The sequence below is a fragment of the Dendrobates tinctorius genome, unplaced genomic scaffold (assembly GCF_039654945.1).
Source record: "Dendrobates tinctorius isolate UK_male_01 unplaced genomic scaffold, ASM3965494v1 ptg000022l, whole genome shotgun sequence".
In the NCBI taxonomy this organism is placed as follows: Eukaryota; Metazoa; Chordata; class Amphibia; order Anura; family Dendrobatidae; genus Dendrobates; species Dendrobates tinctorius.
The window spans coordinates 111896776-111921177 of record NW_027361690.1 but is presented as its reverse complement, the minus strand read 5'-3'; the positions used below and the strand labels follow the sequence as shown (position 1 = coordinate 111921177).

General features: G+C 49.2%; 1 protein-coding gene across 4 annotated transcripts in view; it reads right to left on the bottom strand.

The window, feature by feature from the left end:
* Positions 1–24155, bottom strand: part of DUSP26 (dual specificity phosphatase 26) — a 109080-nt gene extending 84925 nt beyond the window's left edge. Inside the window, exons 1-2 of one of the 4 annotated variants that reach the window (XM_073569043.1) lie at positions 24069–24155; positions 23787–23931 (exon numbers count right to left, since the gene is read on the bottom strand). The gene's annotated coding sequence lies outside the window, so the exon portion shown is untranslated. Of the gene's footprint in view, positions 1–20656; positions 20733–23786; positions 24035–24068 lie in introns of those variants that run through there. The other 3 variants (XM_073569045.1, XM_073569044.1, XM_073569042.1) reach the window with 3 other exon arrangements.
* Positions 24156–24402: the final 247 nt, after the last annotated feature.

Below are 24402 nucleotides of genomic sequence, written 5' to 3'. Positions count from 1 at the left end.
ATGAGTTGTGATAAGATCTTGCAATGTGGACTAACCTTGCAATAGTCTTGACGAGTCTTATCCAATTGGAGAAGCGTTCGAAGCGCTGGCAACCGAGGCTGGAGGTTGGTTTAGTGTTCGTCGCCAAAGTACTGACCTCAGAGCGGACTTCTGGATCGCCATCCGGATCCTGGATGCTGAAGACTTCCTGGACACGTTCGCTTCCCTTCTGTTAAAAACAGAAACTTAGGACCTGAAAGCCAAGAAGAGTTAGCAAAGGACCTTATAGACATAGGTCTAGTGGCATGGTCAGCTGGATTAGTTTCAGATGGGATATAGTGCCATTGTTCAGGCTTGGAAGACCTCCTTATTCTTTCAATGCGGTTACTGACGTACACATAGAAGCACCTTGTTTGGTTGTAGATGTAACCTAAGACAACCTTACTGTCACTGTAGTATGGTACGTCGTCTATGTTGGTGTCAAGCTCTTGCTGTATAAAGTCTGCGAGTTCTACTGCAAGCACTGTCGCACAGAGTTCAAGACTGGGAATAGTGTGGTCAGGCTTGGGAGCCAACTTAGCCTTGCCGAAGATGAACCCAACGTGATCTTGATTGCCAGGTCCCGTCACCTTCAGATGGGCAACTGCTGCAATGGCCTCCGTGGATGCATCCGAGAACACATGGAGTTCCTTCCTAGTGCTAGCAAAAAGTGAGGTTCTGGTGTAGCATCTTGGTATGTGGATCTCATCCAAGGCACACAAAGACTGCTTCCAGGTTTCCCATTTTGGTTCCTTCTCAGGAGGGAGTGGGGTATCCCAGTCCTTGACGGTTTTGGAAAGCTGTCTCAGAAGGGATTTACCTTGTATGGTAATTGGGGCTACGAACCCCAGTGGGTCGTATAAGTTATTCACCACTGACAGGACACCACGTTTAGTGAATGGTTTGTCTGCACAGTTTATATGGAAACTGAAGGTGTCGACTGACAGGTTCCACCTCAAGCCTAAGCTTCTCTGCACAGGCAGACAGTCTGGTCCCAGGTCTATGTCTTTGAATCCTGGTGCGTGGTCACTTGAATCAAAGGCTCTCATGACAACCGTGCTGTTTGAAGCAATTTTGTGCAATCTAAGCTTAGCTTGGTTCAGCATACCTTGGGTCCTCTTGAGTAGATCGATAGCCGCTTCTTCTGTGGGCAGAGATTTTAGTCTGTCATCTACATAGAATTCTCTACAAAGTCTCTGGCATCTGTTCCATATTCTGCCTCTCCTTCTTGTGCGGTTCTCCGCAGGCCATAGGATGCCACTGCTGGGGAAGGGCTGTTCCTGAATACGTGCACCCTCATGTGATACTCCACCATCTCTTTGCTGGGGTCACTGTCCTTGTACCACAGGAACCTGAGGAAATTCCTATGGTCCTCTCTGACTATGAAACAGTGGAACATCTGTTCAATGTCGGCGGTGATGGCAATGGGCTCTTTCCGTAACCTCATCAACACTCCTACTAGGTTGTTTGTAAAGTAAGGACCCGTGAGGAGGACATCGTTGAGAGATACACCTTGATGTTTGGCGCTTGAATCAAAGACAACTCTAATTTGCTTAGGTTTCCGTGGGTGATATACTCCGAATGAGGGTAGGTACCAGCACTCCTCGCTTTACTTTAAGGGAGGTGCTGGCTCCACATGGTTATTCCGGAATATCTTGCTCATGAAGGTGACAATGTGTTCTTTCATCTCTGGTTTGTTGCTAAGTGTGCGCTGGAGAGAGTTGAATCTGGACAAGGTTTGTTCACGATTGTTCGGGAGTCTTCCCCTGATAGCTCGGAAGGGTAGGGGAAAAACCCAGTGATTAGTCTCATCCTTAAGGAACTCATTGTCCATTATCCTTACAAATTCCTTGTCTTCCATTGACGGGGCTACTTTGTTGTCATCCTTAGTTGTATGAAACACCGATCTTCCCAAGTCATCTGCATAGGGAGAAGGAATGACATCAGGCAGCTGTACGGGATCTGGAGGCTTCTCTTTCACCTCATAGTGATGAGGGCATGGTTTGCAGAAAGTAGCTCGTCCGTCTCTGCGTATATAGGTCTTAAAGGAATCGCCTCTTGTTCGGTCCAAGCGCACATTTCCTATGATTACCCACCCCAAGTCGAGTCTCTGTGCGTAGGGGGCATAGTCAGGACCATTGCACTGTTGGCGGACCTTATGTATTCTTAAATTGTCTCTGCTGAGCAGAAGTAGGATTTCAGCATCTGTGTACATAGGTGGTGTGATGTACAATGCCCGAAGATATGTTTTCTGTTGCAATGTGCTAACAAATCCTCCATCCTAGGACATTGTAAACTGTCAGTAATAGGAATTCCTTCCCCCCAGGTTATCAACCCTGCCACTTCCTCTGGAAGAGCAGGAATGTTAATTAGCTAGACCATCTTCCTCACACCATTTGGCTTCTCTCAGCTGAAAGAGAAAAAAAGTGCGGGAACTAAACTCTTTGTTTGAAACCAGGAGTTTGAATAAAACAATAAGGGATTGTCCCGCGAAAACCATACCCAGCAGAAATATAAAAATCATATTTCTGCGATCCGAGCAGACCCAGCTTCGCTGTGGTGCCTGTTGCAAAACTCTCGGATGTCCAGAACCCGAGATATGATTTGCGCCCAAATGGACGGTCATATCGCATAGATGTTTGATGTTTTCTTGATGGGCTCATTACGCTGGGAAACATGATACCACTGATGAGTCCATACCAGCTTCTCCCATAAAGTTATAGCTAATCTAAGTTTTGTAGCCAAAACATAACTTGGATAAGAGAGGTGGGATCAACCCAGAATGCACCTCTCCGTGATGTCACATAGGAAAGTCTATAAGGCATTTCCTGGGCAAACCAGCTCAGAACAGCTGCAGAGTCCGTGCTGACAAGAACTCCAGATGAATGGAGACGTGTGGCTCCTCCCCCCTTAAAGCCGCATGGTCTGCCTAAGGAACAATATGGAACTGTGAGTGTAATCTCTTTGTTTTCTCCACTTTTATTTTATACCTGTACTGTACATATTTTATGTCTCAATTTTATAGCAACTTTTATCTGTAATCACTGTCCTCTTTCGGAAAATAAATGAAATTATTTAGATCTGTCTCCATGCTCTAAGAATCGAACTATACGCCTTTGATAGATAATCGCTACTAATTCAAGGGGTTTGCCACGGACCCTCTTAATTTAACACTGTGAATTAAGTAACCGTGACTGGTGGCAGCGCGTTGTGTATGGCTATTACGGCTGGCTGGCAGTCTAGAAGGGTCTTATATTGCTGAGTAAGGGGCTTCAGCCACAGCATTGATAATTCCCTTACTGCAGAAGCCTAATTGCCGGTTCACAACAGGCAGCCCGTCCGGCGACCAATTATCCTAGGTGCAGTTCCCTGACTGACCTGAGGGTAAGGGGGGGTGCCGGAGAGCTGCGATTTCCAAAGTGGAACTGAGAAAGTGGGATATACATAAATCCCCGCAGTACTTGGAAGATTGATAGCAGTGGTGGGGCATCCAAATTAAACTCCCCCTGCGGCAAATTGTAGAGCGAGATTAGCTTGCTGGATATTTTTGGTCACATGGTGCCAGTGTTGGGATAACTAAGATAAGCCCCACTGCGCCTGTGATAGCCGTGTGCCGGCATTGTGTCACGCCCCTCCGTCCGCTGATACACCCGTGTCAGTGGTGGGACTGTGACATAGTGGTGACACAGGGTCCGCTGTCCGTCGCGTTTTGGTGGCAGCGGGACTCCCGTTAGTGTCGCCCGTAAGTGGACGAACGGCGGTGGGCTGTTCGTCACATATTGGTGGCAGCGCGGTGGGATAATCCTAGAGCATTAGTGATTTGGTTTGAGCAATCATTCCTCTCACTAAAAACCTGCACGGTTCCTGCGGGAATCCTGCATCATAGGTTTTGGAGAACAGACTCAGTGGTTACTAGTCCTGAGACATTAGTGTGTACTTGCAAGTATCCCCCTCCCGTTTCTTCGTTTTTCTTTTTCTATCTTTTATTTGGCAACCATGGCGGCAAAAGGAGAACCTTGGTACACCCGGCAGACAAAGGAAGTTCTTGCTGCGTTATGCACGTACCAAGGCCTTGACGCCACGAACAAAAACAGAGCTCAAATGATCGCGGCTCTAGTGCAGCTGGACAACGACCAGAATCCAGCGAGCGCAGAAGTTGGCCCAAGTTGCAATGGGGCTGCAGCAGAGGCTCCACTCCTGAGCGCTGGCCCCACATTCAACCAGAACGGGGTGGACCCCTATCTGCAAATGGCCTTGGACGAACTCCCCGCCGAAGACAGTGATGGGCGGGTGAGGCTGATCCAGCAAGCTCGAGAGAGAGCAGAGCAGCGAGCCGAGCGCCAGGCAGAGAGAGCTGAGCGCCAAGCTGAGGCTGAGAGAGCCGAGCGCCAGGCGCAGAGGGCCCATGAACTGGAGGTACTCCAGCGGGGTGGGAATGCCCTCACAGCCCGAAGCCGTGAGCCCAGCAGCGTCCAGACTCCTAAACCCCGGCCAGAGCATTTTCCCGTGATGGAAAAGGACGGGGACTTGGACACATTTCTGCGAGCCTTTGAGAAAGCCTGCAGACAGTACCAGCTGCCTAGAGACCAATGGGCAAGGTACTTGACCCCAGGGCTAAAAGGCAAAGCCCTGGAGGCATTTGCTTCTCTTCCGCCAGAAGCCGATGATGACTATGACGCCATAAAGCAGGCGCTGATCGCCAAATACCGGCTGACACCTGAGGTATACCGAAAGAAGTTCCGACACCTCCAACGTGGCCCACACGATAGCTACAGTGATGTGGTGCAAGGACTCAGGACCCACTTTGACCAGTGGATCCATGGACTGTCCGTTGAAACCTTTGAGCAGCTACGGGACCTGATGATCAAAGACCAGTTCCTGCATCTCTGCCCAGCTGAGGTCCGACAGTTCATCCTGGACCGCGAACCAACGAACGCGGACAAAGCGGCGCAGATCGCCGACAACCACGAGGCCAACCGGAAGCCCGAGACGCGGAGGCCAGTCGCCACCAGCTGGAAAGGGGGTAAGCCAGCAACCAACCCCAATGCCCCAGCTAGCCGTCCCTCCGGAGGCCCAGTCCCTGTTGCCAACAGCAGGCCGGCTACTGACAGTCGCCTGTGTCACCACTGCCAGCGGCCTGGTCACTTCTTTTACACCTGTCCGAATAGGCCGAAGAACCCCCCAGCCAAGGCCCCCGGGCCCAACGCCTCTGTTCTTTTGGTGGGAGGTGTGGTTGGGAGGGCTGACGACAACGTTCAACCTGTTCAGGTGGGGGCCCGTCTTGCTACAGGCCTCAAGGACACCGGGGCTGAACGAACCCTCATCCGTCCTGGACTGGCGGCCCCTGAAGAGTTTGTTGAGGGGAAAACCCTGACTGTCACCGGGATTGGAGGAACCCGTTGTCCCTTGCCAGTGGCACGAGTTTTTCTTGATTGGGGTGCCGGGAGCGGGTTGAGGGAGGTGGGAGTGTCTGAAAATTTGCCCACTGATGTTTTATTGGGGACTGACTTGGGGAGGATGGTTGCATACTATGTCCCTGACACCCTTCCCCAAACTGATAATAAGGGTAACGTTAACCCTGATGATGTTGATGATGGGAAACTGAATGTGTTACCTGCTAATGCCTTGATGAGTAATGATGCAACTAACAACCATTCTTTCCCCAGGTACGATGCTGATGCTGATGTGAATGTACCAAAGCAAACTGATAACCATTCTTCTCCTAGGAAGGATGATGATGATGTTGATGTATCTGTGCCGACTGAACCCGTTAACCCTTTCTTTGAAGCGGTAGATGTGTCCACAGGTACCGAAGTGCTCAGCCCCGTCACTCTGCGGAGTGAGACGGCTGAGGAACCCCTGGCAGGAGTAAGCAACGGTGCTCAAGGAAATGGGGAGGTGCATGGGGACCATGAGGAAGGTAATGCCATGCAGCTGACCAGTGCCACCGAGGAAGGTAACTGGCCCATAAGTAGCACTGCTCCTGAAGTGTTGGGGGTGGATGGGGAGGTAGAGCCCAGGGCAGCACCAGCTGGTGGGTCTGCAGAAATCCCCAGGGAGACAGCATACATAGCAGCTGTCACACGCAGTCAGAGTGCCCAGATCGCAGGTAACGCACTGTCTTCTGGACCCTCTGCTGCTACAGGAGAGACTGAACCAGAGGTGAACCCAGAGCCGGTTCCAGAGGGTCCCAGTAAAGAGGGGACCCTGACGTCACTTCTGGCAGCCTCCAGCATGGAGTTCCAGGCTGCTCTGCACTCAGATGCCAGCCTGGAGAAATTGAGAGGTCTCGCCGAGACGCCCACCTCCAAGTCTGATAAGGAGAGGGTGTTCTGGGAACGAGGAAGGTTGTACCGGGAGACAGTACCCGGAGATCCTAAAAAGGAGTGGTTGAGGGAAAGACAGCTGGTCGTCCCCTATCAGTTCAGAACTGAGTTGTTGCGGATTGCCCATGAGATTCCACTCGCTGGACACTTGGGGATCAGCAAAACAAAGGCACGGCTGTCTCAACACTTCTATTGGCCCAAGATGGGGACAGATGTAACACACTACTGCCGCTCCTGTGCCACCTGTCAAAAAGTGGGTAAGGCGGGGCCTGCTCTTAAGGCTCCCCTTATTCCTTTGCCGGTGATAGAGGAGCCTTTCCAGAGAATCGCGGTGGACATTGTAGGACCGCTGTCCGTCCCCAGCAGCTCCGGAAAGCGATACATTCTCACCGTGGTAGACTACGCTACCCGGTACCCAGAGGCAGTAGCTCTGTCTTCAACCAGGGCAGATAAGGTGGCTGACGCACTGGTGACCATCTTTTCAAGAGTAGGATTTCCCAGGGAGATGCTTACCGATCAAGGGCCCCAATTCATGTCTCGCCTAATGGAGGCTCTCTGTGAGAAAATGCAGGTGACGCAGCTGGTATCGAGTCCGTATCACCCACAGACTAATGGTTTGTGTGAACGTTTCAACGGTACCCTCAAACAGATGCTCCGCATACTGGTTGAGACCCAAGGGCGCGACTGGGAGCGGTACCTCCCACACCTGCTGTTCGCTTACAGAGAAGTTCCGCAGGCCTCGACCGGGTTCTCCCCCTTCGAGCTCCTGTATGGCAGGCGAGTCCGGGGACCCCTTGGGTTGATAAGAGAATCCTGGGAAGATGAGCCAAACCCCACAGAAGTGTCCATCGTGGATTATGTCATGCGCTTCCGTGACAAGATGCAGACCTTGACGCAGTTGGTGCATGACAACATGACGCAGGCTCAGGCTGACCAGAAGCGCTGGTACGACCAGAACGCCCGGGAGCGGACCTACCAGGTGGGTCAAAAGGTGTGGGTGTTGGTCCCGGTACCAACGGATAAGCTTCAGGCAGCCTGGGAAGGCCCGTACGTCGTCCACCAACAGCTCAACCCGGTCACCTACGTGGTCACGCTTGACCATGCTCGGGGTAGGCGCAAGGCCTTTCACGTCAACATGCTGAAGGCGCACTACGAACGTGAAGCTTGCATCCTACCGGTCTGCAATCTGCCAGAGGATGGGGAGGAAGATTCCCTCCTGGACATGCTGGCCCAGGCCAAGGCCAATGGGTCCATTGAGGACATGGAGATAAGTGGTTCGCTCACCGTGTCCCAGCGGTTGCAGTTGATGGCCACCCTGGAACTCTTCCGGCCCGTGTTCACCAACCGTCCTGGGAGGACGGAGTTAGCGGTTCATGAGGTGGACACCGGGAATCACGCCCCATTACGGCGAACACCTTATCGGATCTCTGAAACGGTGCAACAAGTCATGCGCCGAGAGGTCGATGAGATGTTAAGGCTGGGAGTGATTCGACGGTCAAAAGGTGCGTGGGCTTCACCTGTAGTCCTCGTGCCTAAAAAGGATCGAACCACCCGGTTCTGCGTGGACTACAGGGGGCTCAACGCCATCACAACCTCTGATGCCCACCCGATGCCGCGCATCGAGGATCTGCTCGAGCGGTTGACAAACGCCAACTACATATCCATCATGGATTTGAGTCGGGGATACTGGCAGATTCCCCTGAGCCCTGAGGCGCAGGAGAAATCCGCCTTTATCACCCCCTTTGGACTGTACGAGTCCACGGTCATGCCCTTCGGCATGAAGAATGCCCCTGCCACTTTCCAGCGGATGGTCAACCACCTGCTTCGGGGACTGGAGGAGTACGCAGTGGCGTACTTAGACGATATTGCCGTCTTCAGTTCCACCTGGGAGGAACACCTTCAGCACCTCCAGGAGGTGCTCAAGCGTCTTCACCAGGCAGGCCTGACCATCAAGCCGGGGAAGTGCCAGATAGGCATGCGCGAGGTCCACTACCTGGGGCACCGGGTAGGCGGGGGTTCCATGAGTCCGGAGCCAGAAAAAGTGGACGCAATCGTGTCCTGGCCCACCCCCAGGACCAAGAAACAGGTGAAGTCCTTCTTGGGCACTGCAGGGTACTATAGGCGGTTCGTACAGGACTATAGCGCCCTTGCCAAACCCTTGACTGACCTCACCAAGCAGAGGCTACCCCAAACAGTCAACTGGACAGATGACTGTGAGGCGGCTTTCCAAGCTTTGAAAGCAGCCCTGTGCAACTCTCCAGTGTTGAGAGCAGTCGACAGCAGTCGCCCGTTTCTGGTACAGACCGACGCCAGCGAGTTTGGCCTCGGTGCTGTGCTTAGCCAGGTCGACTCGGGGAACCAAGAGCACCCCGTGTTGTACCTGAGCCGGAAACTTCTGCCGAGGGAAGTGGCATACTCGACCATCGAGAAGGAGTGTCTGGCCATGGTGTGGGCACTGCAACGTTTGCAGCCCTACCTGTACGGGCGCGCCTTCACGGTGGTAACCGACCACAACCCTCTGAGCTGGTTGCACACAGTGTCCGGAACCAATGGAAGATTGCTCCGCTGGAGCCTTGCCCTTCAACAGTACGATTTTACTGTAAAACACAGGAAGGGCAGTGAAAACGGCAATGCCGATGGGTTGTCCCGCCGGGGCGAACCCGCTGAGGTGCGCATGGCAGATTACCGAGAGGTAATGCCTCCTTAGCGCCCTCTTAAGGGGGGAGGTGTGATGTACAATGCCCGAAGATATGTTTTCTGTTGCAATGTGCTAACAAATCCTCCATCCTAGGACATTGTAAACTGTCAGTAATAGGAATTCCTTCCCCCCAGGTTATCAACCCTGCCACTTCCTCTGGAAGAGCAGGAATGTTAATTAGCTAGACCATCTTCCTCACACCATTTGGCTTCTCTCAGCTGAAAGAGAAAAAAAGTGCGGGAACTAAACTCTTTGTTTGAAACCAGGAGTTTGAATAAAACAATAAGGGATTGTCCCGCGAAAACCATACCCAGCAGAAATATAAAAATCATATTTCTGCGATCCGAGCAGACCCAGCTTCGCTGTGGTGCCTGTTGCAAAACTCTCGGATGTCCAGAACCCGAGATATGATTTGCGCCCAAATGGACGGTCATATCGCATAGATGTTTGATGTTTTCTTGATGGGCTCATTACGCTGGGAAACATGATACCACTGATGAGTCCATACCAGCTTCTCCCATAAAGTTATAGCTAATCTAAGTTTTGTAGCCAAAACATAACTTGGATAAGAGAGGTGGGATCAACCCAGAATGCACCTCTCCGTGATGTCACATAGGAAAGTCTATAAGGCATTTCCTGGGCAAACCAGCTCAGAACAGCTGCAGAGTCCGTGCTGACAAGAACTCCAGATGAATGGAGACGTGTGGCTCCTCCCCCCTTAAAGCCGCATGGTCTGCCTAAGGAACAATATGGAACTGTGAGTGTAATCTCTTTGTTTTCTCCACTTTTATTTTATACCTGTACTGTACATATTTTATGTCTCAATTTTATAGCAACTTTTATCTGTAATCACTGTCCTCTTTCGGAAAATAAATGAAATTATTTAGATCTGTCTCCATGCTCTAAGAATCGAACTATACGCCTTTGATAGATAATCGCTACTAATTCAAGGGGTTTGCCACGGACCCTCTTAATTTAACACTGTGAATTAAGTAACCGTGACTGGTGGCAGCGCGTTGTGTATGGCTATTACGGCTGGCTGGCAGTCTAGAAGGGTCTTATATTGCTGAGTAAGGGGCTTCAGCCACAGCATTGATAATTCCCTTACTGCAGAAGCCTAATTGCCGGTTCACAACAGGCAGCCCGTCCGGCGACCAATTATCCTAGGTGCAGTTCCCTGACTGACCTGAGGGTAAGGGGGGGCGCCGGAGAGCTGCGAGTTCCAAAGTGGAACTGAGAAAGTGGGATATACATAAATCCCCGCAGTACTTGGAAGATTGATAGCAGTGGTGGGGCATCCAAATTAAACTCCCCCTGCGGCAAATTGTAGAGCGAGATTAGCTTGCTGGATATTTTTGGTCACATGGTGCCAGTGTTGGGATAACTAAGATAAGCCCCACTGCGCCTGTGATAGCCGTGTGCCGGCATTGTGTCACGCCCCTCCGTCCGCTGATACACCCGTGTCAGTGGTGGGACTGTGACATAGTGGTGACACAGGGTCCGCTGTCCGTCGCGTTTTGGTGGCAGCGGGACTCCCGTTAGTGTCGCCCGTAAGTGGACGAACGGCGGTGGGCTGTTCGTCACAGGTGGGATAACGCTGACTAGGTGCCTTAGGTGTGGTTGGTGGAACGCAGCTTCTGGAGTAGGAATCTCATCCCTTTGGCTGGGTATTTGGTCGCATTTGATTAGCGTAGGTAGGGGTATTTATACGCCTCCGTTGACAGGAGACGCAATGAAACCTTGTGCCCTCCTGCCGCTAGTCTCTATGCGGCCTGAGCAAGTGTTCAGAGTATAGGGCGTTGCTGGTCCCTTGATTCCAAAGGCTTCAAAGAACTTAGGTCCAGCTAGGGATCGATTGCTCTGATCATCAATGATGGCATACATTCTTACGGCTTTCTCTGGTTGCCCTTCTGGATAAACTCTGATTAGGCATATCCTGGCACAGGATTTATCACTTTGTCTCTCCTCACATACCTCTGAGCATGAGCAGGAGACAGCCGTGGTAGAATTGGCGTTATTCTGTGGCTCCCTTTCATGGCTTGTAGCCGGACTAGAGGTAATTGCGACTGCTGGATCGCTGGTGGCTGAGGTTGGATGCAAAGCTGAAGGGTGTTTGTCACTATGACACTCTTCACACTTAATGGCAGATTCACAATCCTTAGCCATGTGTTCTAATGAGGCGCAGCACTTGAAACATACCTCAAGTTCGCTGAGGATTTTCTTGCGCTCCTGCATGGTTTTGGACCTGAAGCCTCTACATTTGTTCAATGAGTGTGTTTTTTTGTGAATGGGACACTAACGATTGAAAGACTTATCTCTCGATGGAATAGTGTACTGTTTATCGGCGGTTACTGCAGGTGGTGGCAGGTTAGTCTTTCTGACACTTATAATGCTCCTCAAGTCCTTGCACCTATGTGTGACGCTTTCATACTTTGATGACGGTGTTGCTGGAGCTGTAGTGTTAGACTCCAGGAAGTCTAGGCTAGGGTCGTTTCTCATTTGGGCCTGTTCGGCGACAAACTTGCAGAACTGATTGAACGGAGGAAAGGTGACATCATGTGATCTTTTGTACCTGGAAACGCATACTGCCCACTTCTCTTGCAGACTATGCGGCAGCTTTGAGATGATTGGATTATGCTACCTGGACACTGCCCATGGGGTGAACCCAGACAGACGAGGGTCTCCTTTTGCAAGATCCAGCTCCATAAGCAGGTCGCTTAAGTCCAGAAGCTTGTGGGCTTCCTTAAGGTTGATCCTTGGAACGTTCTGCAGTCTCTTGAATAGGGACTTTTCTATGGCTTCAGCACTGCCATAGGTTCTTTCGAATCTCAGCCAGGCAGCAGCGAGACCTACGTCAGCTTGCCCCATGTAGACGGTCCGAAGACTCTTGATGCGGTTTGTGGAGTCTGGACCCAACCATTTTACCATGAGGTCGAGCTCCCGTTCTGCAGATAGGTTGAGGTCAGCAATCGTGGCCTTGAAGGTTGCCTTCCAGGCTCTGTAGTTCTCTGCACAGTCGTCAAACTTTGAGAGGCTGGTGCTGATTAGATCTTTGCTCACCATAAACCTGGCTAACTCGGGCATATCCGATCCTTCACTCCTTGTTACCATGTTAGCTTGTGTTGCCTCTCGGGCGTATAAGCTGTGTGGCGTGGAAGGGTGAATTGTTCCCGGGTAGAATGATGTTGCTGCAGGGATGAGCTGTGGTTTAACCTCTGGAGATTTTGATGACTGCGGCTTGAACTGTGTTGATGGACTGAAGTGCATCTTGAGGTTGTCTTGTGATGATTGCTGCACCTGAGGGGACACATTATGGCGTTAGTCTTGGGTCTCTGCAGATGCTATGAGTAACACTGGCACCGTAAATTGGGCTGACTTGGACGTTTCCACATTGGTGGGTTGAACGTCGCTGGAGAAGTTGTGTGCTGCAGATATCTGTTTCTGCACGTAATCACTGGTACGGACAGCTGGGTCCTCTTCTTCCAGTGGTGGTAGGCAAATCAGGTCGAGGGTTTGATTCAATGCTTGCTCAAGTATTTTTACTTCAGCTAATGCGATTTTTTCCTCCATTTCTGTTTGAAGGATCTTTGCTTGGGCCTCTGCCTTTGCTTTCTTGGCTTCTGCCTCGGCCTCTGCCTTTTTGCTTTCTGCCTCTGCTTCTGCTTTCTTTTCTGTGTAGGAGCGTCTTAGCTTGGATCGCTCTGCGTTTAAATGGGCCTCTAGGATTCTGTCGCTGAGGGCTGAAGTTCTTGAGCAGGATGATTTGTATGACCGAGCAGAGTGTCTGGATGAGCCTGACCTGTGGGATCTTGATTCTTGCAGATGAGCAATAGGGAGCTCCGCTTTATCTTTGGCGTCTTGCACGACGGCATCCCTTTCTCTTTCTGTTGAATCTACATTGCATAATTCTGATGAGGTTTCATCAATATTAGAGTCTTTTAGGAAGGCAACGGACCTTGCGGATAGTCTCTTGTATCTTGTATCTTCCGTGGGCCATGTCTAGCCGTTTTATAGAGTCCTGTAGACTCGCTGCATCATTTTTGTGGCGTTGGATGCTTGACATGAGGGAGGTGACTTGTTCCCATAGGTCATCCAGGTTGTCATTGAACTCATCCTTTGTACTGTGATAGTTTTCGACGACCTTTATGGTTGGTTTGACAGAGCGTCTTGGTCGTGAGTCTTGGTCTGTTTCTGTGAAAAATGAGGATGAATGAACTCATGGAGATCAACATCCAACACTGCGGAGACAGCATCACATGTTTCTCAATGCAGTGATTCTAGAGCAATGCCCGCATCCCTTATGGGAAATATGTAAAAATATACAAAACACAAGCCGCGGAGACACCATCACATGTTTCTCCACGCAAGAAATGACTAGCCAGGTCTTTTCCCGGGAAGGAACAACCACGGGAAGGGCAGTCTCCAATGAAGGAAACCACCTATGCCAAAACATGGTATCCATCCACAGACAGCTGTTTCGGGGTATTGCCCCTCATCAGTGTGGAGTAGGAAACTGGCCAGTAGGAGCAATGCCTAGTGGAAGACTGTGAAAAATGAGGATGAATGAACTCATGGAGATCAACATCCAACACTGCGGAGACACCATCACATGTTTCTCAACGCAGTGATTCTAGAGCAATGCCCCCATCCCTTATGGGAAATATGCAAAAATATACAAAACACAAGCCGCGGAGACACCATCACATGTTTCTCAACGCAAGCAATGACTAGCCAGGTCTTTCCCTGGGAAGGAACAACCACGGGAAGGGCAGTCTCCAATAAAGGAAACCACCTATGCCAAAACATGGTATCCATCCACAGACAGCTGTTTCGGGGTATTGCCCCTCATCCGTGTGGAGTAGGAAACTGGCCAGTAGGAGCAATGCCTAGTAGAAGACTGAAAAATGAGGATGAATGAACTCAAGGAGATCAACATCCAACACTGCGTAGACACCATCACATGTTTCTCAATGCAGTGATTCTAGAGCAATGCCTCCATCCCTTATGGGAAATATGTAAAAATATGTTTCTGAAGCTGGCTCTATTTCCCCCTCTTCATAATGGACAGTATCGGGTAGTATTTGCTCTGTTTCAGCAGTGGGAGACTGTGCAGGGTCTTTTTCGGCCATTTTGATTTAAGGTGCACTGTCTCTTTAAGAAACTGAACTTTTGAATTGGGTGCTGGAAATTGCAGTGCAGCTTAGTTAAGACATCCTGACGAGATTCCCAATGTGCTTTTAGAGAATTGTGGGGTTTTGCAGTCCGACAATCTGCAGCGATGTTGTATAATATGCAGACAGTCTCTATGCACAATGCGGTCTGTGGTGACACTGCAGAATTTCTTAGCAGAGCAGGGCTGCAGTATGTGAGCGGGCAGACGGGTTAGGATATAAGGGTGATTTTTTGCCGGGCTTCAAGGCAGTTTTTTGACTGTTCTGTCCCCACATGAGGCAAATGGAGGTGTAGCTGATTGGTGCTGGGAGAGATACCTACCTTCCGTTACCTCAATGCAGAGCAGACAGGACCATTGTTGCTGTTTTGCTGTTCATGCGTCCGGAGAGATGATACACACCAGATATGGTGAAGTGCAGACTTGTTTATTGGAAATCTGGACATAAAGCGTATGATTGGTAATGCAGTACTTCTCCAGAAATGCAGGTGTAACGACCGAGGTGGCACAGCAATGTGTGTGCAGCAAGTTGTGCAGCAAGATGATTCAGCAAATTTAGCAAACTGTGAGTGGTCAAAAAACTGATGCCTTTCACAGCCTGGTAAACCTGTCTCTCCCAGGAGAAAAAGAAACTAGTAATGGCCACCGGCAGGAAGAGAAGGAGTCACCTGACCAGGAAGTTGAAGGCATGTACTAAAAATAATTAGCTGCAATCTGCTATACAGAAAAAGGACAGCAGGTGGCAGCAGACCAAATGCAAGACTGAACACATAGAAAGGTAACATAACACAACTATATAAGCATACAATAATAACCTTAGATGAGACAGCACATTTAATTTCCGAAGGAGAGCACTAATGTAAGGAGAAGAACCAGCTCAGGCGTACCTTTTCCGGGATGGATCCGGAAATGTCGGGGCTGTCACCTTTATTGCACGGGGGAAAGCTTAAGGTCCCGGAACAGTTGTTGCACTCAGTGATAGGGGGTGCGGCTAAGTTTAAAAAACTGCGGCGCTCGGAAAACAAGTCAGACTTGGCGGGAACAGAACCGTTGGCACAACCCTGGAGGTCAGAGGTGGTGCCCAAGTAGGATCCTAATCTGTGAACTTGATATATATAAACTTGGCACACACCAAAAGATTCTGATGCAGAAAGGTGATTTTAATAAATAACAGTACATACTGTACATACACAGACGTTTCGGTCTAGGACCTTCATCAATGTACTGTGAAATATAAATAAAGATGAAAATAATAAAATTCAAAAGAAAGTATATACATGGTGGGGAAACCACACAACATATCAGGGATCGTATATCCAAGCACAAATCTACGATCAGGTGCAAGAACATGCTTCTCCCCATCCCGTACCATTTTATTACTGCTGGCCATACCATTGCTCAATTGAAATTTCAAGTTATTGAGCAAATTCATCCATTACGCAGAGGAGGCAACCGTATTAACATGTTAAAAAGGAGAGAGGCCTATTGGATTCATGAGCTCAACACCCTGACACCCAAGGGGTTAAATAAAGATTATGACACACAGGCCTTCTTACAATCATAATGTCTGGCATTATCTGATACCTTGACTCTATCTCTCTGCAATCGTCACCATTGTGATAATGGTATAAATAATGACCTCGTTTGACTTTCCAATTTTGTATTTGTTCTTGAATACCACTGTAATACTGTATACCCCCCGATACTAATTATACTTTATCTCATTTACAGAATCAACAACTGTGATTGTTTGAATCGTCACCTCCAAAGCACTGAATAGCCACTATCTTCACCATTGGCACCTGTGATACCGGCACCGCGGTAGCCCCCAGGGTTTTATAACTCCTCTTCACCGCACTGCCCTGTGAACCAGCCTGACAGGCTGTAGTACACTCCCCGGGCTCATTGCTGACACGCCCCCTCCTGTTCTCTCCCAGCGCCTGAGCGCACTATGACATGTTTAGTACACGCCCACCGACTTCCAGTGGCGCGCTCCCATTCAGGGTTCATGATTTACAGGGCTATATAACCCTGACAATCTCCCACACTACAGCGCCTTGGATTCGCGGCGGATACCGCGTCCACACTCCACATACTACCACGGTAAGATCTATATGCTTCACACAGATGGATTAGTGGCAGCAAGTCACGTCACTCTAGTATCATTTCAGCGCTGTTCTTTGTTTTCAGCAGTGGGACGGCCACATGTGCCTCCTCATAGGATTGGTATGTAACTCAGGTGACATAGTTATCTCATCACTCACAAAGTTATTTTGGCTTTTATAGCACCTTGATTCTCCCTCAGGTTTATTTCACAAAGCCCAGTCACTAAGAACCTCACAGTACAATATATCGGTATGTGCCTTTCAGCCTTGATCTTTCCTTTCATGATTGATTATTACTCTCTATGCCAAAATTCATTATGTGCTATTATGAGACTTGGCGGGAACGTGCATCACGCAGGTGAACAGAGTGAGTGCTCCGACCTCAGAGCATCGCAATCGAGTAGGTTCAAGCCTGAGGGGCCGCAGCGCCACAACCAGAGACTGTCGACAGACAACTGTCCCATGTCTGCTGACATCGCTGCTACCGCTGACACCACTGACACCGCTGACACCACCGACGCCACTGATACTGCTGATCGTGAGTCATAAGGCCCGTGGGTGGAACGTAGACATGCGCCCATACTGGCAGGAAATACGGGAGATCCGTTTTGAACTGTACCCTGATAAGTCCGCATACAGTTGCCACGCAGTGTTAACCTCTGCCCAGGATAGAGACTTTATTCTCCCTGTCCCTTCATCCTTCTGACCCAGGACCGTCGCCAGGACCATGAGGCATCTCCGCCGTCACCAGGATCCAAGGCACCATCTTCCCCAGGACAATGCCATGTGTGCCATGGCCTTGGTGCCAACGTTTACACCCAGGACTCCAACTGCTGAAGTCGCTGGTTTGATAAGTTAACTACTGAACTGGTTGCCTTGTTTACCTAAACCTGTTTTACTTAGTCATGTTCACACGTTCAGTCTTTGTTCTGCATTTTACATTAAAAGCAGGAGTTGATGAATGATGCAGAAGACTTGACGGGTTTCTGTTATACTTTCTTCCACTCCTGATTTTGGCTTACAAATACTGATATAAAATACTGACCAATTACTGAACGTGTGAACGTGGCCTAATTCATGACAAGCTGTGGCATTCCATATATCAGAAATCTTATTCCAGTTCACGACTAGAGTGAGATTTTTGGTGAGGCAAACGGTCACCTGTGTGATCCTCTTTATGAATTAAGAGCGTCTGACTCTACCACACCACCTCATCACCTCATCAAGTCTGGTGTGAAAACAGCTGGCCATGATGAATTTGGGTCTGAGCTGTGAAATATTTTTTTTTAAGCCGGGATCACACATGCGAGAAACACGGCCGAGTCTCGCATGTTAATACCCGGCACTGCCGTCGGCACTTGGGAGCGGAGTGTGCGGCCGCATAGCAATACATGCAGCCGCACGCTCCACTCCTGAGTGCCGGCGGCAGTCACGGCCGTATTCCTTGGATGTGTGATCCCGACCGTACATACATATGGGTCGCCCTCCCACGGCCGTGGGGTACTCGGTACCGGGCCGGTATCAGCGGGATGTGTCACAGCAGCGGTGACCCGGACCGTGGCCCTGGGCGCCCAATAATGGGGGAATTGGAATGGTGGTGTAATGTAGTTAAATGAATAGTTCGTGATGCCACCTGTGGTGTTCGGCAAGTGAGGTGTTAGGCCGACGCTGCATGCAGATCCTCTGGGACTGATGGTGTGTTGCAGCCAAAATGGTGAAGCTCCCCACAGGTGGAGCTGTAGTCCCAGGGCAGTATAGATGTGGAATTAGAGGAGAGGCACAAGCGGTGTAGAAGCTGGTACCCAGATGTAGCGGTGCTGGGTGCGTTGATGCAAGAATGAATGGAGGACACTGGGGCTTGTAGTTCCAAAGCTTTACTCACAGTCTCTAGTACACACAGGTGCCTGCCTCCGTGTCATGTCCTCCAGGTCAGGGACTCAGTCAACCTCCAGGCAAGATGGAATGCTCCCTTCCAATGCTCCGCCAACATGTACCTTTCTGAACGTCTCCTCTATAGCGCCTTTAAGTGTGAAGTACTCCCTGTACTTAGTTACACTGGAGTGCCTCCTGACTGATGTTTCCAAGACCTCTACTTGTACGGCAGACAGCTGTAGCCTGCTTCGGGGACTCCTTACTCCTGAGTTCCGGCTCACTATCCGAGTTGCTGTTGTGCCCCAAGTCTTAGATGGGAGTAGTGCATTTACAGCCCACTACTCCACCGGTGTCTGCTGAAGAACCATTAGTGTCCATACAACCTCGGGGACCGGGCCCCGGCCTTGCGCTTAGAACTTCTAGGCAGGGTTCTTCCTCTAACCCACATCCTCTCTGTTCCCTTTTACTCCTACGTTCCGTACTATTCTTTCCTTCTTATGGAAGATCAGGTTTCCGTTCAATGTCTTTCTCCTTCTTCCCTTTCCAGTGCCAGCAGACCCGGGTCACTCAGGTCTGCTGCAGCACCTCCTTCCTCCATCCCTCTCTCAGGGATCTTCTTTCCTCACTTCTCTCTGAGTGGCTTCCTCTCTCAGACTGACCTACTGACTGACTGACTTTCTAAATCTTCCCGCACTTTTATGTATTCTCCACTCCACCCGCCTCCCAGCACGTTTAGTGTTCCAAGCAGGGAACCACCAAAGGTGCTCTGCTACTCTCTAAGCAAGGAGCCACAATGTGGTTTTGCTTAACTACTCTGTTGGAGCGTGGTCAGGAGCCTCCAACTTACCTGGATGGTAGGGCACCACCTCTGTGGCGACTGAGCCTCAGGGGCACCACATATGCAATTCAAATTATGACCACAGAGTGGAAAGCAGAGTAAATGCAACAAGTGAAAACAGCTGTGCCCTCGTGAAAAGTGGCTCATTGAGCTTCTGCTCACATTTCCCTTAGGGTGGTTTTACATTTGCGTTTCCAGCAGCAGCGTCGGCCTGTGCACGGCCGCCGCTAAGCCCCACCCCTGCCATGCCTCCTCCGGTAGCTCCGCCTAGGGGCGCATGACGCTGCATGCGACCTGCGTCCCCTGTCTCTAGTACTGGGGACGCAGGCCGTGCGCAGGTATGCATTTGGCGGCGCATGCATCCTTTTGAACTTGCGCCGAACGCACCAAATTGCAACAGGTTGCGTTTGGCGCTGGTCGGCACACCGTCAAAAGGGCGGATGTGTTGGCAAACGCATATCTGCACATGGCCTGCGTCCCCAATGCTAAAGATAGGGGACGCAGGTTGCATGCAGCGTCATGCGCCTCTAGGCGGAGCTACCGGAGGAGGCGCGGCAGGGGGCGGGGCTTAGCGGTGGCCGTGTGCAGGCCGATGCTGCTGCTGGAAGGGCAAATGTGAAACCACCCTTAGTTATGATCTTCAGTGTTGAGAGGGTGTGATTCCAACGGAAAAAATGTCAGTGATTGATCCTGTGTCTGGCAGTATAATGGCCTTGTAGCAGATTTGCTTGGTCTTCCAGTTACCTATGAAGTTGTCTCCATAATAACAATTTTGCTCTATGTCCTTTGTTGTATTTATTACTCTTTGCTAACTGGTATTGCTACATGTTTACATGCATTACCGCACGTATGACATGGTACTGCTACCCCTTCTGGGTATTACCATCGTTTTCCCTTCACGTTTTACTGTGTTGTTGCATTTACTTGTACATACTTGTGATAATGTTTATTGCACTTCATGTTTGTCAGTCACAGTACAGGGAAAGCGTAGTGCTCTGTTTTGGACACTAGAGGGGAGCACTCATAGTAGGTAGGATAGGGTTAAGTAGAAGGGGCTGCCAGGAGTTAAGGTTAGAGAAGAAGGGAAGTTAGTTCAGATGGGGCCAGGGTGCCCGAAGTGTCCATATGGGCTATAGGCCCAGGACGGCTCGGTAGCCACGTAACGTCAAGCAGCGACAGCCCACGTTATCCACGGCCACTGGACATCAATACAGTGGGCCAGTACAGTAGAGAGAAGATGTGGCGACTCATAGCCTGGGTGGACGCCTTTAGGGCGGGAGTCAGTTGGAGTGAGGAACAGAAGGAAGTTGAAGCTTCGCAGGGAACGTTACAGATGGGTCGGATGCTTTTCCAGAGGCAACCAAACCAGATGGCTGATGATTTCAATTCTGGGGCAAAACAGGCAGAAGGAATTGTCATCATGGCAAGGTTAGGCCAGGAAGAAGCTGGGAAACAGTCTAATATGGTCCGGTCCGGACGTGTGCCATATAGAAGCGTCAGCAAAGTAGGGAGAGCTGAGGAAGCAAGTGAAGTTGAATGTGTATCTCATGATGTGCCAACTGTGGATATAATGTGTGAAGTTTTAAGTAAAGGAAACGTTCAAGTTACTCTGGACTGTGTCTCACTTACTGGAAGTCGCCTTGGAGGAGAGCCAATGCCACTTGGGAAGTGCCCAGGGGGACCCGAACCTGGAGATGCAGGTACGCTGAAGAGTGAAACACAATGCTCTGTGAGGGAAGGCCGGGACACTGATGCTTTTTGTGTCAGTTTTTCCATCAAAGTTTCTTCAGTTTTTCTCATATGGAAAAAATACTTGATGGAGGTTTCTCAAGCTTCTCCCAGCAAACAGGAAAAAATAGACAGCACAAGAATACAGTGTGGATGCCATATGAGTTCTGTGTATGTTTTTGACTAACCCAAAGATTTGCATTAGGGAATTTGATCCATAAGCAACATAAAAATGGATGTCCCCATTTTGTTTTTTCAAAAATTCAGACATGAGAACGGTTCCATAGACAAAAAACGCAGAACATGTACATGAAAAGCAGACGTCTGAATGGGACCTTACAAATGTATATCAGCCTGATGGAGGCCAAAAGAACATTCCTGTAGCATGCAACTGTAGTCATTATATTGAAGGTTGTTGCGCGCTTTGGTCGCAACATGGCACACATGCTGGCATAGCTGGCCGCCTGTTCAAACTGAACGATGGTGACCATGCTCTGTGTATCTAAAGAGATAAAAAGCTAGAGACGCTCCCTGTGCAACACCATGGGCAACAAGTGAGGGCAAGTTGGAGGGTTGGTCGTTCACAACTACCCATGTAGCATGTAAAAAAGAGAGGAGTTTGGTGCGGTGAATCCCGGGCAATGCTGCTGACAAAGGTTAATCCAGGCAGTAAGTATCAAAAACTTCCAATTTATTTCAATGCGTTTCAGAGTATAAGTTATGCCTGAGGAAGGAGTAGTGTAGCAATAAATTGGAAGTTTTTACACTTACTTCATGGGTTAACCTTTGTCAGCAGCAGCAGTGCCCGGGATCCACTGCACTCCTGTCTTTACATGCTATGTCCTCTCGCCATTTGGTGGGAGTTCCTCGGCCAGAGCATCAGACATGATCGGATTATACATCATGCTATGTACACTCACTGGCCACTTTATTAGGTACACCATGCTAGTAAGGAGTTGGACCCCCTTTTGCCTTCAGAACTGCCTCAATTCTTCGTGGCAGAGATTCAACAAGGTGCTGGAAGCATTCCTCAGAGATTTTGGACCATATTGACATGATGGCATCACACAGTTGGCGCAGATTTGTCGGCTGCACATCCCTGATGCGAATCTCCCGTTCCACCACATCCCAAAGATGCTCTATTGGATTGAGATCTGGTGACTGAGGAGGCCATTTGAGTACAGTAAACTCATTGTCATGTTCAAGAAACCAATCTGAGATGATTCGAGCTTTATGACATGGCGCATTATCCTGCTGAAAGTAGCCATCAGATGTTGGGTACATTGTGGTCATAAAGGGATGGACATGGTCAGCAACAATACTCAGGTAGGCTGTGGCGTTGCAACGCTGCTCAATTGGTACCAAGGGGCCCAAAGAGTGCCCAGAAAAAATTCCCCACACCATGACACCACCACCACCAGCCTGAACCGTTGATACAAGGCAGGATGGATCCATGCTTTCATGTTGTTTACGCCAAATTCTGACCCTACCATCCGAATGTCGCAGCAGAAATCGAGACTCATCAGACCAGGCAACGTTTTTCCAATCTTCTACTGTCCAATTTCGATGAGCTTGTGCAAATTGTAGCCTCAGTTTCCTGTTCTTAGCTGAGAGGAGTGGTACCCAGTGTGGTCTTCTGCTGCTGTAGCCCATCTGCCTCAAAGTTCGACGCACTGTGCGTTCAGAGATGCTCTTCTGCCTACCTTGGTTGTAACGGGTGGCAATTTGAGTCACTGTTGCCTTTCTATCAGCTCGAACCAGTCTGCCCATTCTCCTCTGACCTCTGGCATCAACATGGCATTTCCGGCCACAGAACTGCCGCTCACTGGATTTTTTTTCTTTTTCGGACCATTCTCTGTAAACCCTAGAGATGGTTGTGCGTGAAAATCCCAGTAGATCAGCAGTTTCTGAAATTCTCAGACCAGCCCTTCTGGCACCAACAATCATGCCACGTTCAAAGGCACTCAAATCACCTTTCTTCCCCATACTGATGCTCGGTTTGAACTGCAGGAGATTGTCTTGACCATGTCTACATGCCTAAATGCACTGAGTTGCCACCATGTGATTGGCTGATTAGAAATTAAGTCTTAACACACAGTTGGACAGGTGTACCTAATAAAGTGGCCAGTGAGTGTATATAGCATAGGACAGCAAAGCGCACTAAATTATTAATGTATTTTTTTGACTATCATGGTGGCAATTGTTACATCTGTATGTTATGTGGATGAGGGTCTATGCATAGGTTTTTTGTATGCGGTGAGATTGCATGGTGAACAACATCTTAAGGGTTTTTTCACCACCAAAAATCAAGTTATTCTTGATCAAAAAGAAAGATGATAACTTGCTGACTGATGGGAACCCAAATGATCCTGAGAACGGAACTTCGAAACCTATAGAACTAGAATCTGCTGCCTCATCCTGATTGGAGTGGAGGTGTGCATGCTCAGCCTCCATTCCCTTCACTGTCTGTGGTACTTGTGGGAAATAGCCGCTGGCTGCACTCGGTGGTCCCATTTTCACTCCATTCAGGATGGGGCTTGCATAATCATATTTGCTGGGTTCTATATCCCCTATTTCAATATTGTTGGGGGTCCCAATGGTCAGACCATAATCGATCAGCATGTTATCCCCTATCTCATGGGTATAGAATAACTTTTTTTTTTCGCGGGGAAATAACCCTTCAATAATATGCCATAGGTAACGCTTTTAATAAAAAAGAAAGACAGCACCCAAATCTATATAAAAAGTTAGGAAGATAGTAAAGCAAACTGGAACAAAGGGTAAAATATAAACTGTTGCTGATCTGAACTATATAGGGTTGCCTTACTTGCCCATAATTAAAACCTCATTGCTCTTAGCAGATCGACTCGCTGGTCTATGTAAAACCACAGACAACACATCACCCAAGCTCATTCCTGCTACGTCTGATGAATTCGGTGCTGCGACCTACATGTGTAATTAGGAGGCAGCAAATCCATTCTCCCCATGTCCCTCCAGACCATAGCTGGACAATAAAGCAGACACAACTTACCTTCCTGTAATGGAGTCTAGCAGCGAGTACCGGTGTGTGGGGTTAACATGTAGCTTGTTTTGGTGCGCCTTAATTATAATCCCTGCTCCGCGGCACTAGGAAACCGCTCAGTAAACATCTATTTTAAGCCGTGACAAGTGCAGATCTGGGAAGGGAGACAAGGAGACAGTCAGATATGTCTAGTTAATGACATATAAACACTCTACATTATGGCGGCACGTTCTCTCTCCCGCTTTCATTTCCGTCGATATAGGTATTTTTTGTTAGCAATGTGTAAATTACGGGTAAATGATTTCTTCTCATTGTGTGTCCCTCAGACAGTCCTGTGAATGGACGGCGGCGAAAAATAATCCTCCATTTCAATGCTGCATTGGGGGAAAAAAAAAAGGAAAATAATGAGTCATTTGCAGCATTATTTATTTTTTTGTTCCCATTTTCTTGTAGATGCCAGTTTAATTTTCATATGAAAAGAAAATATCCACCTGTCTAATCTGCAGCTCGTATTAGGAAAAAAGCAGGATATAAATGGCAGTCATCATCTTTACTATTGGCATAAAAACAAGCCTAATGTTTAGGATAAAATAAAAAGAACATTTAAAAAAATGGATGCCCATAG